Source organism: Microcebus murinus, chromosome 15, assembly GCF_040939455.1.
Source record: "Microcebus murinus isolate Inina chromosome 15, M.murinus_Inina_mat1.0, whole genome shotgun sequence".
Classification (NCBI taxonomy): domain Eukaryota; kingdom Metazoa; phylum Chordata; class Mammalia; order Primates; family Cheirogaleidae; genus Microcebus; species Microcebus murinus.
Genome location: NC_134118.1, coordinates 44,735,655 through 44,755,067, shown reverse-complemented (window position 1 = coordinate 44,755,067; position 19,413 = coordinate 44,735,655). Strand labels below are relative to the sequence as shown.

At 35.8% G+C, this 19,413-nt stretch overlaps 1 protein-coding gene across 10 annotated transcripts in view; it reads right to left on the bottom strand.

Moving 5' to 3' along the window:
- The window catches only part of INPP4B (inositol polyphosphate-4-phosphatase type II B), a 687,065-nt gene that overhangs the window by 127,162 nt on the left and 540,490 nt on the right, over positions 1-19,413 (bottom strand). The window lies entirely within an intron of this gene.

Below are 19,413 nucleotides of genomic sequence, written 5' to 3'. Positions count from 1 at the left end.
TATTTTAGCAAATAAAAAATAACAACTGAGAGGAGGAAAAAGAAAAGAATTGCCCATGCCAATTACTTATGTCCCTTTCTGGCTTCATTGTGCGGATGAGACTAAAGATCTCGTGCAGGAGTGTACTAAGGCCTTAATAAATCAAACAACTCTGTGTTATTTGCAAGGGAAATGACTATCTAAAGATATAGACGGGTCACTAGGCTGGGAACAATGATTGACACTCAGCAGCTCTGAGAGCAGAGAGCAGCACCTACTGCTGACCAACCCAGGACATGGTGTGTGGTAGCTGCTCCGTGATCCCTCTTTGCAGGTCTGCTCTTCTGCCAGTGGAGTTTGCTTCCTGATGTCATCTTAGGGGTCCTGGCAGGCCTCCTACAGCCTATCCCTTGGAAAGCTGGGGTGCTCATGGCCATGCGTGGTCTTCGTCTTTCTCTTCACATGACTCCTCTTTCTGACACTCTGACACACTGACACTTTCTCAGACACTCATTCCCACTCGTTCTTTTCTGCTGCTGTCACTCCTGCCTTCCTTCTTTGCTCCAATTATTCTGCCCCAGCAGGTCACTGTTACTTTATTTCCAAATATTACCTATATCCATTGTCTTTGTTACATATTTCTTATTCTGCAAATTCCCTTAGAGTCTCTACTCCATTTGGTTCTAATACATATATTTCCAAAATTTATTTTTCACTTGTTGTTTACTTATATCTAGTTTAATGGTGCTCAAATTTTAGCAGTCATAAGATTCGACTGGGGATGAGGACAGGGCCTAGGGTGTTCAATGAAAAAATGCAGGCTCCTTGGCAACACCAAGAGATTCTGCTTTACCAGGTTGCAGCATTTATAATAAGCACCTCATGAGATCCTGATTCAGGTGGACAACTGAGCACCTTTAAAGACATTGGCTGCCATTGTTTTGATTCTGGGATCCTCTCTAAGCCTTTGATCATGCTACACAATGACTCTGATTAAAGTTCCTCCATAAGTTATTCTAATTTTCTTAGTACCTTTTACAAATCTACTTTCATATTCCATCTTTATATACAGCACAAGTTGCTTTGGTTTCATTGTCATTCCCAGTGTTTCCTGTCCTAATCTTTTTCATCATTCTTTCATCTTTGCCCTCCCAATATACTCCCATCGCTCCCAAAAACACTCTTCAATCACCATCATGGGATGTAACCCTAACTCCTGCTTTTTGCTCTTAAGTCAGTCTTTTTTTGGAGCAGAGTTATATAGCAGACATTGGTTCTTCTGACAAAGTCTTTTAACGATGAGCATCTTACCTAGTGAGGTTGAAAGATTCATTTTCCACAATAAAAACCAATGTTGGTGTCCAGGATGAAATAGTATGGTATGGAGAAAAAATATCACCAGCCACAAAATAATTTTAAGTATACATAAATTTCATCTACCTCTTCAGTGCCTTACTCTTTAAACATGTCATATATTTTAACAGTTATAGCTTCTTAAATGGAAAGTTATAAGTATAATTTAATTATCTAGATAAAAAGAATATAGCCAAACTCTATTTTATAGTGGTGTGAAGTTTAAACTGAATCCAAACACTTGAGTCAACTATCAATCAGACAAAACTGGAAGAAAGACAAAATATTTGCTTGAACAAAAAAATATTTTATAGATCTAAGCAATACTGCAAATCATGGAAAATGATAATTGAAATTATTTTTATAATATTTTTCTATTGATTAGACAATGAATTGAAGTGTACATATGGATATACACATGGATATGTACACTTTAATATATATTTATTACAGTAATTTAATTTATTATATTTAATATCAATTTAATTCGAAAGCACACATCCATCCTCATATGTGGGTTTGTAAATATTGTTACTAGGCATGTCATATTTTGAAGATGTAAAAGAAGATAAAGCACATAGTGAAGTTACATGCATATTCATAAACTCTGCTGACAAAATACAATTAAAACAAGGACTTTCATATTCCTGAGTGTATATTGTCTCAGTCCCTTTTTGCTATCCCTCCTTATTTCCCCACCCTCTAGTGTTGGCGTGCTCTTCCTTTTTTATCTATGTATCCCTCCTAAAGATTCTCATTCAATCTCATGGTTTATATACCCCTGTTGTGTTAATGATTCCTAAATTTATATCTCTAGCCTAGACCATTTCCCTGAACTACAATTAAAAGAAGAGCTGGCCTCTTGACAGCTCCAATTTCACATGTCCCAACCTAAGTTCTTGATACACTCCCCATTTTCCACAGCCAACTCCTTCTGCACCCTTCCCCATCTTAGTTTATAGCAAGTCCCTTTGATGTGGTCTGTGACTCTTCTCTTCTTCTCCTATCTTTTGCCCAATTTTTCAAAAAATCCTGACTTTTCCTTCAAAATATACCCAGAGTCCAGCCATGTTTTCCTACATTCATTGCAACCGCCTTAGTGTAAATCACTATCATTTTCTGCTTCCAGGATTATTGCCATAGCCCTGTCTTCACACTTATCTATTGAGAGGTAAATAATATTCTAAGACAATGAAGTCCTTGACTTATGCTTAGGGTTTGAAGAAGGTAGGAAGTAGGCAAGAAGAGAGCAGTAAGGCAGCTCTTCTTTAGCTCCCTGACCATGTCCATGTCTATGTGCACGACCTGTCCATGTCCTGGGAATTTGCTTTGTCACTCCCCCATTCCATTGCTACCTCTACTCCTTTTTTATTTTTTTTATTTTTTTTTTTTTTGAGACAGAGTCTCGCTTTGTTGTCCAGGCCAGAGTGAGTGCCGTGGCGTCAGCCTAGCTCACAGCAACCTCAAACTCCTGGGCTCGAGTGATCCTTCTGCCTCAGCCTCCCGAGTAGCTGGGACTACAGGCATGCGCCACCATGCCCGGCTAATTTTTTATATATATATCAGTTGGCCAATTAATTTCTTTCGATTTATAGTAGAGACGGGGTCTCGCTCTTGCTCAGGCTGGTTTTGAACTCCTGACCTTGAGCAATCCGCCCGCCTCGGCCTCCCAAGAGCTAGGATTACAGGCGTGAGCCACAGCGCCCGGCCCCTTTTTTATTTTTTTATTTTTTGAGACAGAGTCTCACTTTGTTGCCCAGGCTAGAGTGAGTGCCATTGCGTCAGCCTAGCTCACAGCAACCTCAAACTCCTGGGCTCAAGCAATCCTGCTGCCTCAGCCTCCTGAGTAGCTGGAACTACAGGCATGCGCCACCATGCCCAGTTAATTTTTTCTATATATATTAGTTGGCCAATTCATTTATTTCTATTTATAGTAGAGATGGGATCTTGCTCTTGCTCAGGCTAGTTTCGAACTCCTGACCTTGAGCAATCTGCCCGCCTCAGCCTCTCAGAGTGCTAGAATTACAGGCGTTAGCCACTGTGCCCGGCCTCCATTGCTATCTCTACTCCTTAACCTGTTTGCTCAACCAAGCTACTACCTTGGGCAATGGAGTTATGGAAAACTATAACTGAGAGGTGATCAATAGGCAAGAAGGGAAAAGGGAAGGAAAAGCTATGGGAGGTGGGGCATGGCCAGAAGGAGATAAGGATTGATGAGTTTAGGATGAAATGCTTTAGAGTAATGTGTCTCTTCTCTTGTGGCAGAATTAAATCTCCAGAGAGGGAAAAAAATATCGAAAAACCATTTCCACTTATTTTTTCATAACTTAAACACTACTCATAAAAAAATAAAAAAGTGGTCTCTTGAATCCAGAGGGAGGGATAGAAATGCTGGCAGCTCTAACTGAGAAAAAAACCATGTGGATAACAAAAGAAAATGTACACCTTAGTGCACTTAAATACACCCTTCTGGTTTCACAGGGCTTAACAACATGCTCTGTGGTATTGTAGAAGGTTAAAGCATGATTCTTTCTGCTTTCCCTCATGCATCCTTTCCATTTTCTGCTGGAAGTAGGGCTTGGAGAAAAGAATTAGAAGGAAAATGGTACTTCTTTTTAACCTCCTGTGAATTTCACTTACATAATTGAAGTATATAACATATGCTTAAATGATATTTATCTTTAAAACTACTCTTGTTGAAAACAAATCTTGGTTTCATGAAAACTTTAGAATTGAAGGGTGCTCTGATCAAAATATGATTTTGTCATTTATTAGTTCTGTGACAAGGGATGATAATTAAGTGGGGAAAAAACGTAACATTCATTTCTTTTCAATATGCCACCTCTAAGGAAATTTATTTATTGGGTCTGATCACAGTGGCTTCTACTATGCTAATTTTCAGTTTGCAAGTTCTTGCCTGTACTTTCTTGATCATTAAGACCTCTTATTTATGTATATCCTTTCTTTAGCCCTATTCTTGCCTTAATAAAAATTTTCTAGGTACTACCATAGGATCTTCAAATAAAGTCCAATATGTTTTCATTTCCTTCCACAGCCTATTCCCACTTCTCCCTGAATTCACTTGCCCTGAATTCCTTTGCCAGCTTCCAAGTCTGGTCAGTTCTTTTACTGCCTAGTTTGGATTCTGGAATTTTCAACTCACACCTCTGCCAAGGTGTGATGGAATAATGCACGTACCAGGTCCCCTGATTCCCTCCAACCTCAAAAACTTTTCAATGCCATCCTGAACCTTATCCATTTATGTATCTAATCAAAGTATAGAGTAAGAAAGGCACAAGAGTGAAAAACATTCCCAAATATACAGGAAATGCAAATGTTACTTTGACTGCAAACAGGTATGAGAGACCTTTTTGTGGTGATAGAAATGTCCTAAATTGGGATTGTGATTATGACTATCAAATCTTCAAATTACCAAAAATCATTAAATCATTGTACACTTATAGTTGGTCATTTTTATATTATGTAAACTACACTGGAATAAATCATTTTTTAAAAAGGCAAGTGCTTAGTACTAATGACTATGATTTTGTGATAAGAATTCAGGAAAACAGAAGGTACATTTATGAGTCATTTCATTTTTTTTTCCTGTGTTAAATTTGATAATTTTTTAGGAGGATCCTTAATAAAGCCAATATTTTATACCATATAATTTATACTAATTATCAAATGTCCCTCTATATCATTATACTAGCTAATAATTACTGGGTATATACTATGGATCTAGCATCATGTTAAATACTTTTCGGGGATTTTATTATTTAATCTTGACAACACCCCTCTGAGGAACAAATATTAGTCCATTTTGCAGGTGTAGAAATTGAAGACTGGGTAGGTTAAGTCACTTGGCTTGGATCACACAACTAGTGTAGATGATAGAACCAGGTTGAAAACCAGGTATTTATTATTGCACAGTTTGAACTCCTAATTATGTTTTACTATATCTTGAGCATAGTATTGACCCATTTTAAATCTGGAAAAATTATAAAGCCATAACTAATATGGGAAACATCTTTAATTTAATAACATAATGATGAGTATAACTTATAAATATTAAAATAAAATTGAAAAGTTCTCATCTTATAATTAAACAAAGCTCATTAGAGAAGATGTATGACTCTATTTTATAACACAGATTAGACTAAAGAAATAATTCAAGAATCATGTCATAGTAAATTACTTTCAACAAATACTTAATGACTACTACTGGGTCAATGAAAATGGAAAGTGAAAAGCTAAATGTAGTCAGTTAACAAGACAATCAGTGGATTCCAGTGGATTCCACATGATGATTCCAGCTCACTAAATGTCACATACAGAGCTGGCAGCAAGAAAGAAGAAAAAGGGAAAAATCTTTTTGTCCGAATCTTCTTCCCACAAGACCTTGCAAATTTAAGGCTCTAGAGTCTTGATGTATGTAAATATCCTGAGGGGTATCCGTAGTTCCAGGGCTTTCTAACCAGCCACTCTGTATTATAGCTCCTTACCTACTACAGAGTGGATGTAGGAACATAAAAGGTATCACATTGCATACAACTTTTCTAAGTACTTTGTAGTTACAGACATTTTTTTCATGTTATCTAGTTTCCATATTTGCTGGAAGTAGAAGCTGCAAAAGGGTTTTTACAAAGACATTTCTCTTACTTTACAACCAAAGGAAAAGAGAGAGAGAGGGGAGATAAAGAGTGTGTGTGTGTGTGTATGTGTGTGAGAGAGACAGAGAGAGAAGGAGGAGAGAAAGAAAACAAAACTATTCTAAAAGAAATAGAACTCTGTATTTATATGTACGTAAACATCAACTTTTCTAAGACATTCACTGATATGTTTAGATCGATGTCTTCTGTATATATACAATTTCATGTTTTCTTTCAGGTACTTTTTTTATACACATCTTTACATACCTCATAATCTACATAAGAATTAAAATGATTTCTACTAGTGTCCTACTCTAGTGATGCAAAATAGTTTGCTTACCCATTCATTTAAGATGCTTATAATATTTTAGTATTATGAATTATAATATACAAACATCTCTGAAAACTTTACTTCTTTTATTTTTATTGTGGACATGTTTCTTAAAAAGTGGTATTCTGAGGGTGTATTTGAGAGGGCTGTATATAGAAAACTGAAAAGGCTAAAGTCTTAAAAAAATACTTTTACTGACTACAGAGCAATTTTAGGCATTAGTAACCGGCTCTGAGTGCAAGTCACTACATTAATTCATTCTTTTCTTAATATACAAATAAAGTAATTTATTTTTAAAATTATATTCCCATGAAGACTCAGAAGGAGTTGAATGGACCAACTATATTTTGTTTCTCTGGTGGGTAGCAAAATCAGTTCCTAGAAAGGTCATCCATAAGCTAACACTGCTTATTTATTAAGAGGATATGTTTTATGTTGAACATCTTCTGACTGCATGAGGGTGAATGATTACGGAAGAAGAATTTGAGACTGAGGACAGAAGTCTAATTTTCTAGCTCTCACTCTGTCATTAGCTGTGTGGGTGATTCAGTCTTTGGTCTTCGGTATTCCCATTAATAAAATAAATAGGGAAATTCGTGGTCTCTGAGACCCTTTGTAAGTTCTAAGACTCAACAAGATTCTTTAATGCAAAAAATGCACAGACTCAACAAAATGATTTCCTTATTTCCCAAAATGCCTCTTCATATTGAATATAGACGACTGACCTTATTAAGTAAGCAATGGAAACTAATGGTTTATTTCCTGTATTCCCTTTCCCAGCTAAGTTGGCATTTACCCAGTTATATAAACCAGAAACATAAGAGTCCTTCAACCTTGTCCAGACTCCCTTAAGCCCTCATGCAGTTGGATTTAAATTCTGTTAAATGTTTGCTTAACATCTTCAATTCCACAGCTATCTGTTTTCTGTCACTATCACTATTGTAATAATCTAATTGTTTGCCTTTCTTCAGTCCTCTCCACACTGTCACTCAAAATGCACATATGGTCATGTCAATCTTCACTAAAAGCCTGTCAATGGAGTCCCCTAGCCTATAAGGTGAACTACCAGGATCTGATATAGCAAATAAGTGTCCTTAGGATTTAGCTCCTGTTCCCTGCCCAGCTTTATATCTTTCCCACTCACACATCCTCTATCAGCTGCTCTTGCTGCTGGAGTTTATAAGCCAAGATGCAGGGAACGGCACCACCATATCCCAGGTGTGTGTGGGAGTCTCCCTTGACAACTCTGGATTTTTACCTCCCACCCCTAACACACATACATACAACCCGAGCAATTGCCAAGCCCTCCTAAATACCTCTGTAATCAATCTCCTTCTCTCCATCTGTGCCGACACCCTAAGCCAAGCCATCTTCCTCCTCTAATGGAGTCACCTCAATAACCACTTAATGCAAGACTCATGTCAGGGAAGAGGACATTGGAATCATTCAGGCAAAGTTCCATCTAATAAAGATTTTGCAATAACACTATTTATCTCATGTCACACAAGCCATTTGTCTGGTTTTTCCATGACATAAATCTCGGGTGTACAGTATTTTCATTAGTAATCTTGCAAAAAAAAAATTGGTATGTTCTACATTTAGCTTTTAAAGCTTTGAAAAATATTGTATTTTTACTTTTCTGGCAATTCATTTGTAGACGACTTTATTTTCTGCCATGTGCTGCCTTTGGGATGATGGATGTTAAATTGTAGACTAATAGGAAGCTTTAAAAATATGCTAGAAATCACTCAGTGTTTAAGTTGAGTACACAAGTTCTTCCTGGGAGTCAATGCATACTAGTCAAGATAACATACTGTGTCATGGTTTAAAATACTGTTTCAGGTTACAGTGAAGGAGAAATGTAACTTTTGATTTATAGAAAATAAATCCTCAAATCATATTATCTTTTCATATTTAGTTTTTTAAGTAAACAGAATAAAAGGGTTTTTTTTCTGTAATTTGCTTAGATTTAACATTTTAACTTTTAAGTGTTAATCTTCCTATTGATTTTTTTCTTCTGATATATCTACTACATATGGCCACATCTATAGTGCAAATAAGAAAACCAAAGGGTGAGAAGTTCAGCAGCTTTCTGAAATCTCACAAGAAGCCTGGTTGTGTGTTTTGCCATTTTCAGGCACTGCTCTCTTCACCAAATTTATTATTAAAATTTTGGGATCACTTAGCAAACATATTGCCACTTACACTTAAGTCATGTTCTTTAAAAGGGAGATTTAATTTTCAAAAATTCTGAACTGTCATCTTATGCACAGTGCTTCTTGCCTAAACATCAGATCATACTTTGCCTCATAAGTTTTTGGGTAGGTTCTTGGAACAATGTCCCCAACTTGTAAATGTGAAAGTCACCATTCCATTACTGATATTGAATCAGGTTTTAAGTTGGTTATTTTTGTAAAAAATTGTTGGCTTTCTTCTTTCAGAAGACATGAAAGAATATTTTCCCTTCCTAGTGAGGTGCAAGTAAATACTGGCTTTTAATACCTGCCAAATGATTGTTTTTAAAGCCTACAAGACATTTTCCACAAGCGCCCCTACATTTCTGCCTGTTTCCTAATTCCACAAAAAGCCCCTATGTCTGTTACCTAATTCAGGCACACTTATCTCTTCAAGCAGAATAATGTGTTCTTACCTTTACTCCTAGGGCAGGCAATTCTTTCACTTCATTCATACACTCCTTCATATATTTATTCATTCAGCAAACACTTATCAAGTTAGTTCCTGGGGCTACTGTGGTTAAACTGGAGAGACACAGTCCATGCTCTCAGAGCACATACTAGAGGGATGTTTGTACAGTGGAGGCTTAAGCAAACGTGGCCTAGCCAAGGAGCCAGAGAAGGCTTCCAGGCAGGAGTGATTTTAAGCTAAGATCTGTGGCGGTGAGGAAGTTCACTCTGGTTCACTACAGAGGAGGGTATGAGAGGGAAACATGACAACATCATGGTGTGAGTTGAAGCTGGATGAGAAAGCAAAGCCAGATCACACGTGAACATATTATGTACTTAGGACATTTTCCTTCAGGGTAAGAGGCAGCTAAGAAATGCTTAAACTCTGAAATCAAAACATTCAATATCTGCCTTTTAGAAATGTTGTTCCAACACAGATGAGAAAAATAGATTGAGTAAGAGCCAACATGGAAGAAAGGAGAGTGATTTAAAGGTTCAGCAGTGGAATACTTAACCCATAGTGGTTCTATGGGTTAAGATCGTCTTAACTCATACTTCATCATTGAAATGAAAGACTTCCAAAGAAATAAGATGACAGAACTGATAGAATTAATTTTTTTAAAAGTAGAAGCAAGAGAGGAAGAGTTGTCAAGGATTTCCAGGTTTCTACATTGAATAGCTGAGTGGATGGTAGTGCCTTTTATGAAGAAATAAAAAAATAAAAAAACTCAAAGAAGCAAATTTGAGGGTCAAACAGGTATAAAATGACAATATTTTTCCTTGAGGTATATAGAGGATACTAGTAAGGTGGAACTACCTGATAGATGGTTATAAATATATATCTGGACCTCATGAGCCATACCTGGACTTAACACAGGGATCGTGTCTGAAGTTCAGTGTTCAAGACTGAGTGGGAGATTAGACATATTATGCATGTTAATACAACTTTTTTGGAAGGCACTATGGCAGCATCTCTAAAATTTAACCACCTCTTAACTAAGAAATTCCACTTTCTTAATGAAAATTCTTAATTTCTAGGAATTCTTCTTAACTAAGTTAAGTATAATCACAGTTAGTTAAATATAGGAATTTGTCAAGAAGAAACATTTATAAATTTGCAGAGATATATGAATGAGAACATATGGCACCATACAAGTACAGATGGTTATAACCTAAAAACTTAGAAACAATCTAAATGACCACCGATAATGAATTGGCTAAATGATTGTGCTACATCCAATCAATAAAATCCTACTCAGCTTTTAGAAAAATTAAAATCTACATGTACTGGATTGAGATGTTGCCAAAACATTTTTGAGTGAAAATATACTTGTTTATATATTTCACATAAATTATAGCTAATATCAACTAAGTCCTCACCGTATACCCAGCACAGTTATCAATATAAATGCCTGGTATATAGTAACTCATCAAATTTTCAGAACAACACTATGGTGTAAGCAATATGATTTCTACCTTACAGAAGAAGCTAAGGTACATGTAGGTGAGGTAATCTGAGTTATGTAACAAAGGCAGTAAATATGAGAGCCAGGCTTCAAATCCATGCAGGGAGCAGAGTTTATGAATTCTCTGAGATAAAAGTTTCTTCTTGTCCCAGAATGGGGACCAGAAAAATTAAATAGAGATAGAAAAGTCAAGAACATTACATTCTCATGATTTGAGTTTGCAGACTAAAAGTAATAACAGCTAAAAACTTAAATAATTTGACAAGCCTAGAAGAAATCTTGTAGCAAAATACTCAGAATAAAATGCTCAGACTGGTTTATTCTAGGGAAGAGAATTGGAAAAGACAGGCTTTCAACTATATATGTTTCTTTACACTTTGAATTTGTGGACTACAAATTTTATTTTTGTATACAGCTAAAATGAGAATAAAGAAGGAGAAAAACTGTACTATAAACTCATTTTGGATCAAATGCAATTTAGCAAAATTCCTTCCATTCACTTGCACCACATTTAGTTCAATGCTTTGCAAGCCTTATCAGTTATGTTGTACATTATGTTAAAACCGAGGCAGGTGTGGTGGCAGGTGCCTATAGTCTCAGCTACTAGGGAGGCTGAGGTAGGAGGATTCCTTGAATCCAGGAGTTTGAAGTTGCAGTGAGCTGTGATGAGGCCACTGCACTTTAGCCCAGGTGACAGAGTGAGACCCTGTCTCAAATAAAACAAAACAAAATAAAATAAAACAAAATAAAATAAAACAAAATAAAAACCAAAAAAACCTCACCATGACTATTTAATTAAAAGCACTTTATTTTCTTCCTACCCCAAACTATGGACTTGGGATATCTCCATAAGAGATAAAATTGATTACTTCTTGAAGATTTGGTGTTGTGTATAAGAGGCTGTATACAGGGAAGTACACTTGAAAAAGAAAAACTTAGTGCACAGTTTGCAGACCTAGCTTTGTACTTTCTCAAATATGAACTAAGCAGAAAGCTGAGAGTAGCCAACATGGCACTAATTCAAAAGAGGAAGAAAATATACTTCCAAAGGATCAAATTATAATCAACACAAAAATTTAATTACCATCTCCTTCAAAATAGCATACTGTCAACTACTGAACACAGTTCAAATGAAAAACAAAGGGATTGATGGAAGCTTTTATTTAACTTACTCTTATTTCCATAGTGCCTCTATAATTTTACTTTACTATTTAAAAGAAAATTTTGTTATTAAAATTGTTCTTTCCAAAAGAAAAAAATAAGCTATATTTGAAAATAAATGGGAGATGAATTTTAGCGATAGCATCTGAGATCGATATTTTTAAATAGATTAGTTTGGGACTACTGGGCATGACTTCCAAAGAAACACAAACATTTCAGTTGTTTAAAAATGAAAAACATTGTATTCATGCTAAATATATTATATGATTTTTAAGAATAAGTAATTTTAGACAGTTTTGCATTTTTGAATTTTTAATAGAAAAAAATGTAAAGATAGAGATACTACGTGGAAAAAAAGACTGAATGAGAGACTTCCAGTATGCTACAAGTAACTATCTTGTTGGAGAGGGATGTCATGAGTGCTTTTAATCTTTCTTTTGATTTTTCTATGTTTTCTAATAAGCCTATTTCTTTGCAAAATTGGAAAAATATCAATAAAATTATTTATTAAAATATATGCCATTGAAGGATCAAAAATATTTCTACTTAAATGTGACATATCTCTTGGTTCATACAAAATACTAAGCAGAATTGAGATCTCAGACTATAAATTGCTGTCAATGAGTGAGAAGACAAAATGTCTGAGAGAAATCCTGAGATCATGTTAGGGACAGAAAAGGAGCTCCAAGTAGGAAGGAAAAAACTGTCACCCCCAATCAAATCATGGATACAATCTTCGTGCTTTCACTGAATGCTTCTGAATCACTCCTTCTCTTTTGTAGAAAGAAATAAAAATCTTCAGTCTTAAACATGGAAGTGAAGGATTTTAAAACAAATATTTTTGTAACTACTGCTCATTTGTTACTGGAGAAGGCATAGACAGGGAAGAATTGAAAAATTTTCTGAAAGTTTTGCTTAGATATCCCGTTTTTATACCACGAATTAAAATTGTTAATGTATGTTTTCTGTCCCCTAAATTAAGTAGTGGTTAGAGATTCTATCAGAAAAATACATTTCAAGGATAGTGGTATGAAGTTTTGCATCCAGTCCTCCTATTTCTAGTTTATTAGATGGCTACTACTCTATAGGCCATAGACAGTTTCTTTCCATGATGTTATTTTTTTTCCCTTTTATGCATGAAGTCTCCTATTTATAACTGAGAATGAAGAAATATCTACTACTATTCCTTCTTACAATAGTAAGGAAGCATCCTCAGTTTCAGAGTTTTGCCACGTGACTGTATGACCATTGATCCTACCGAAGGTAAAACTGGTTTAACTCTTTATGTTACTGTTTGCTATGGTCTGAATATTTGTATTTCCCCAAAACTCATATGTTGAAACCTGATTATCAAGGTGATGATATTAGAAGATGGAACCTTTGGCAGGTGTTTAGGGGAATGGGATTTGTGCCCTTAACAGAGAGACTCCCAACAGCTGCCTTCCACCATGTGAGGACACAGCTAGAAGGCACCATCTACGAAGAACCAGCCCTGAGCAAACGCTGAATCTGCTGGAGCCTTGATCTTGTACTTCGCTGCCTCTAGAACTGCAAACAATGAATTTCAGCAGTTTATAAATTACCTAATCTAAGGCATTTTGTTATAGCAGCAGCATGAACTAATACTTTCTTTTTACTTTTTTTCAGAAAATTCTTCCAGATTCTAGCATAGGCTCTAGTTGTTGGAGGCCCGAGTACAGTCTACAAAATTCTAATCCATAAAATTTTAGTTCCTTGTGTTTAAGAATTTTCTTAATGATTTTTTTTCCTCTTCAGATTGAAATTATGGGGAAGCAAGTGTTCATGATGAGCATCTGGAGCAGATTGTGGGGATGAGGGTGGGTAAGTTGGGTAATCACTGAGACAGGTGTTTGGCATTAGGACCACTTGCAGAGCGTTAGTTCTGAGAATTTCTTTCAGAACAGACATAAGGAATTAAAATTCTTAAGGAGTTAATACATCCCTCATTGGCTTTTTTTGCTTCTTTACAAAGGCTCTTGGTCTTCATGAGGTACCTTTTTATCTTAATGAAAGGGTTAGACCTTCAGGTCATGATCCTACTTAGTGAAAGTTCTGACTGAATCTGATGTTCCTGACAACATTAGAAATATTTAAAGAGAGCAAAATATATGTTGTAGGGATAATTTTTCACTTTCTTTTAAACAATACTGAAAGTAAAAAATGGATTCATATTTTGAGGGAGATAATCCACAAGTTTTCACATAGTGCCTAAGTACATCACTGACACCAGGTACAAGTAGACGTTTGATGTTTCAAGTGAATACACGGGTTACAAACATCTAGATTTTGGTCTTTAAAAAATATGTATAATTATGATGTTACTTCTTTTTGCAAAGTCCCAAGTTTGCAGCATGAAAACTTCTATAAAATGTTCAATTTGTTTGCATGTGACTCAAGTCCAAATTGTACCAGATGAAATTCTTATAAGCTTTACTCTAACATTTGGTTCTATTTTGCAACTGTTTAATGAGTTTAGGATTCTCAAAACAAAAATTTCCAGCAAGTGAGTTGTAATGCTTCTCTTTAAAAGACATTACAATGATGAGGCAAAAGTAAATATTGCTTAGGGGGGAAAATGAAGCTTCAAAAACCTGTGCATAGCATGGTAGTTAGAATAGATGATGATGGATGGATGGGTTGACATTCACGTTTTTCTATAGAATAAAACTAGAATGACATAAAAATAATACTTTTCTTCATGGCAATAAATATTTCTTTACTTAGATTTTCTTTTCTCCTGATACATACTATTTGAGGTTCTACAGAGTTTTCAAGGTCAAATTCATCTGTGTAGCTATTTCTGTTTCTATTTTCCATATCCCTCATCTGTCTTCCCATAGCACTATTTGCTTACAGCTATATTGGTGGTTCTCAAGCCTGCCTATTCATTAGTCTCACCTGGGAAGCTTTTAAAATATACCAATGCTGGGGCCCCATTACCAAAGACTTTAATTTGTCTTGGTTGATGTCCTGTCCTATATAAAATGGTTTAAAGCTTCAAAGGTGATTCTAATGTACAGACAAGGTTGAGAACCTCTGTTCTATATATTATTAATCTTATTGCATTATGATTATTTGTGAGTCTTTTTCTCCCACTGGAGTTTTTAGTGCCTTAAGTCAGAGACTATGTGTGATTTATATACGAATTCCAATGCCTACTGGATTTGATCTATGGAACACTTACATACAAAAAGTGCTCAATGGGATACTCCAAACAATCCAAAATTCAACAGCACCATCTCTTACTCAAGGAGAGTACAACCTGTTATGGAAATAGCAGAAAAGAAAAAAACCCTAATACACCATTACTATGACCTAATAAGGCTATAAGGGAAGTAAAAATAAAATATTAGAGGGGAGAGTCAAATTGACTTGAGAAATGAAGAAGGCATAAGGGTGGACTCTTAGGCTGGACCATATGTAGAATTTTGGAAGTTTTTTTTTTTTTTCTTTTCCTCAGACATTCCAGGAATGAATGGAATGTTGAATAGGATTGTGTAGATGGTTTTTGACAGAAAGAAATAGAAAATAGCAGGGAGATGAGGAGAACAGAATTTCTTGTAAAAGAGACCAAAAAGAGGAAAAATAAAAGGGTGGAAGTGTGTGAAGCCCACTCAAGAAATAGTTCATATGGCATTTAAGAAAAAAGTACAGGAGAAGTGGGTGATGAAGGTAGACATTTGGTTGGGTAAAACCATGGAGGTTTTCAATGCCCAGTGAATGAGTTGTCCTTCAAAGTTTCTAAGCATAGGAGTAAAATGTGCTCAGATACTGTGCTTTAAAAAGATCACTCTTCCTAATTATCTTGTGGCTTTTAAAGAATATGTTTCCATGTGATCTGAATCGCATTATATAAATGCTATAAGCAAGCTTTTCTTATGCTAAAATCCTTTTCATTATGTGGTCAATGTATTCATCAAGAAATAGATCATCAAGGAATAGAAACATAAATTGCATCTGTTCTCAGATGACAAGATTTCACTGGCTTAGCTGACAAGAAAATGAAGGTCAAATAGTACAATGGCTGTGGTAGTTCCCCCACCAAACCTGGCCTAATAGACTTGGCTATCCTTTGGGAGAGGACCAAAAGAAAGAAGAGGCAGAGAGAATTTCCTTCATTTAAGGTGATTTTTCTGTCCTGTAAAATGTAATTGTTCACCCTAACCTAAAGTCCAAGTTACTAATTTCATATAGTCAGATTTAAAATTGCCATTGACTGACAAATGCAGTATTTTTTTAATGGAAAAGGCTGCAGAAAAAGTATTGGTATGGCATGTTATCTCTTTAGGCATTATGTCTATGCACAAGTCAGCTCTTAATGGAGAGGCTGATACTATGTTCACCTGTGTCTACAAATATGTCCTATAGAGAGTTCTTTTAAGTTCCACACTAAATTGTTTTTTTAATTTATTTTACATTTTTTCATTGTATTAACATTAATAAAACAGCAGGATATATAACATATGAAAAATCTAAAGCATTCAATGTTTACAAGCACTGAACACACTTTTCTCTTACTTTTATCTTAAATTTGATCTAGAAGCTGTCTGTGCATGTGTGTATGTGTGTTGCTATGTAGCATCCCAGTGAGAAGTGATGAATAGAGAAGGATTCATATATTCATACAAATATTTAAAACTTAAGAACTATTACTCAGGGCTGGATATGGTGGCTCAAGCCTGTAATCATAGCATCTTGGGAGGCAGAGGCGGGAGGATCCCTTGAGCCCAGGAGTTTGAGGTTGCAGTGAGCTATGATGATGTCACTGCACTCTAGCCCAGGCAACAGCAATAAAGATCCTGTCTCAAAAAAAAAAACAACGAACGAACGAACGAACGAACGAACGAACGAACGAACGAACGAACGAACGAAAGAAAGAAAGAAAGAAAGAAAGAAAGAAAGAAAGAAAGAAAGAAAGAAAGAAAGAAAGAAAGGGAGAGAGAAAGAAAGATAGATATTACTCAGGGTCTAACCAAAGAAGTCAACATTTGTCTTTGCCAGTAGCATATAGTGATATTTTATAAAATTATAGGGTTAGGTTCCATGTTTCACATACTGATGCTTTATATGCTCAACTAGATTCTGGGTGCCCCATGGAGAGTTTTGAGTCTTCTTATTGTGTTATGCAATTTAAAATTTAATTGAGAAAAATAAATTAAGTCAATTCTCAAGGTAGAAACTTAATACTTCCAGACAAGACGGAACAAACACAATCTATTTAACTTCTCCTGCTAATCACAATAAAACACTCTGGACCAAATATATATGTCACCTAACAAATGACTCTAAGAGGTAAAGGAAAAAAAATATGTTGGTTAGGTGCCTCAGGACTTAAGGAATGACATGATAGTGAGTTCCATGGGTTTTTTTCTTACCTCCTATATGTCTAAGCCTGGGAGCCAGAGAAGCTTTCAGTGCAGCATAATGCCCCCCAAAATAGCACTGAATGAAAGCCGAAGAACTGGAAAAATGGTGGCCTAACATAACGCAAACCTTCTAAGTACACTAAATAGCTCTGGAAATGAATACCACAAAAAAGTCGTGCCCCTCCTCCACTCAAAGGATGATGCCAGGTCAGTGAGAAACATCCTCATGCCCCACTCTGTAGAGCCTATGGACAGAAACCTATCCTCCACTCTATCCCCACTCTAGTAAAGAGATGGCATTCCTTCCCTATGGGTTCTGTGGTTTGAATAGACTTGAACTCCCATAAAATAAATTATAAGGCGATAGAACTACTTTCTACAGCAGAAAAGTTTGGGGGAAGGGTGTGAGTATTAAGGGGTAATCCAAGGGACTTTCTTTGTGGTGGTGCAAGAATTTTTTTTTTTAATTTGATGTTGTTTATTTATAAATCCTATTGAACTCAGAAAAAGTGGTTTATATAATTTTTTTCTTTCTTTCTTTTTAATCTACCACCTAGAAGACCATCCCATGCCTATACAATTTATGTGTTAAGGTTAATATTGAGGACCCCAAAACAAAAGAAGCAAGAGTTCTGTCTGATGATTATGGTGATGGTTACTCTAATCTACACATGCAATAGAATTTCATAGAACTATAAACCCTCCCTACCAAAAGACAAACAAAAGACACCCCCAAAACTGGAGAAATCAGAACAAGAGCTATAGCTGAGTTAATAATATTGTACCAAAGTCAATTTCTTAAAAAAACAAAAAAGAAAAGAAAATTATGTATGCATTGGTAAGTTTATATACTTAAGTAACAGCATGTCAATTATTTAATTCTAACTTGCTTTAAATGTTATCTTCCTGAACTTCTGGGCATCAAAAACCAAATTTTATATGTTATAAATGTGATAATTTTTTTTTTAATTCTGGTTTTGCCATTTAAATAGATTTTCTAATACAACCACTAAACCAGCTGTGATGAATGAATGAGCTCAGGAACTTTCACCCCAAAATATGACTCCTTGGTATAAAGAATATTTTAAAGTAAAGGCCCTTATGGATCAACAAGTCCTTGGAAGGTGCTTCACCTATATCTTGGCATAACCAGATGGATCCATCAAAAGAACAAGTGACTACCCTCCTGCTCCCTGTTATAGGAATATATTGCAGGAAAAAGATCAAGAACGCCACCAGACCTGTCCCAAATCATTTTAAACGTAATACCTGTCTTTCAGATTAATTTACAAGTTAATCTGCTTCCTCACCACCCATTCATTCTCCCAAGCATCCAGTCATCCTCCCTAGCAACCATTTATTGCCCCTAAACAGAATTACCTATACTCCTCATCTCGCCCTCCCTGCTAAAAGGATGATATAAAAATATCTGGATCCCACTGGGATATTGGATAATCACTCTGTGATTCTCCTCATGCACACAGTAAATAAACCTTTTCTCTTATTAATCTGCCTTAATTGTGAGTTGATCTTTCAGTGAAATTTTGGGAGAAAGGGGAAGTTTCCTCTCACCTCCACACTAAAGAATGACTCTTTTTCCCTAACTTTCAAAATTTGGGTTTGTAATCCAACAAGAGTCATTATTTGAAAAGGAAAGTTATTCCTCATATCTAGGCCACGATTTTTATGGTTTATGTGAGTGTAGGCATGGTCAGAGAATTTACAGGATAAGCTCAACTGGATGGGACCTGAGGGAGGGACATGAGGGATGCAAAAGCTTAATAGGGCAATTTTTAAAAGCAGCTAGAATCAAAAACTGGAGAAAGGACATATTAAGATTATAATAACAATGATAATAGTTTGGGTTTTGTGTCATGCCTTTTCCCTAAGGAATAGGTTGTTTTCTCATTTAATCTCATCACTTAACATAGAATTCTGTACTAATGTCTTTTTCAAAGGGAACAATGAAATGACAGGGAAGTTATGTGCACTGTCTCAGGCCACAGTGGAAATCAAGAATAGAGTAAGAGTCAAAAATTAGGACATCTGCTCTCCATTAAGCACCTTGGGCTCCACAGTAAAATTAGACTGTTTCCAGCAGAATTTCTATCTGAACATCATTCCTTTGGGTGAGCAATGGTTGATTCTAGAATGTCACCTGTTCCCTGGTAGCATGGCTTCTAGGAAAATTTCCTGCCAGTACAGGTCTACTCAATAAAGCCTCATACTCAAGCATTTTGGTTACTTTAACATCTTCTCAAGTAGTTTTGAGAAATTCAACAGCATTATGTTACGGAATGGGTTGGAGATGTCAAAAACTGTTCATTATGATGGGCCAACCATCTTTATCCTAAGCTTGTATACAGACTTCCTCAAAGGGAAGATAATATTAATGAACTG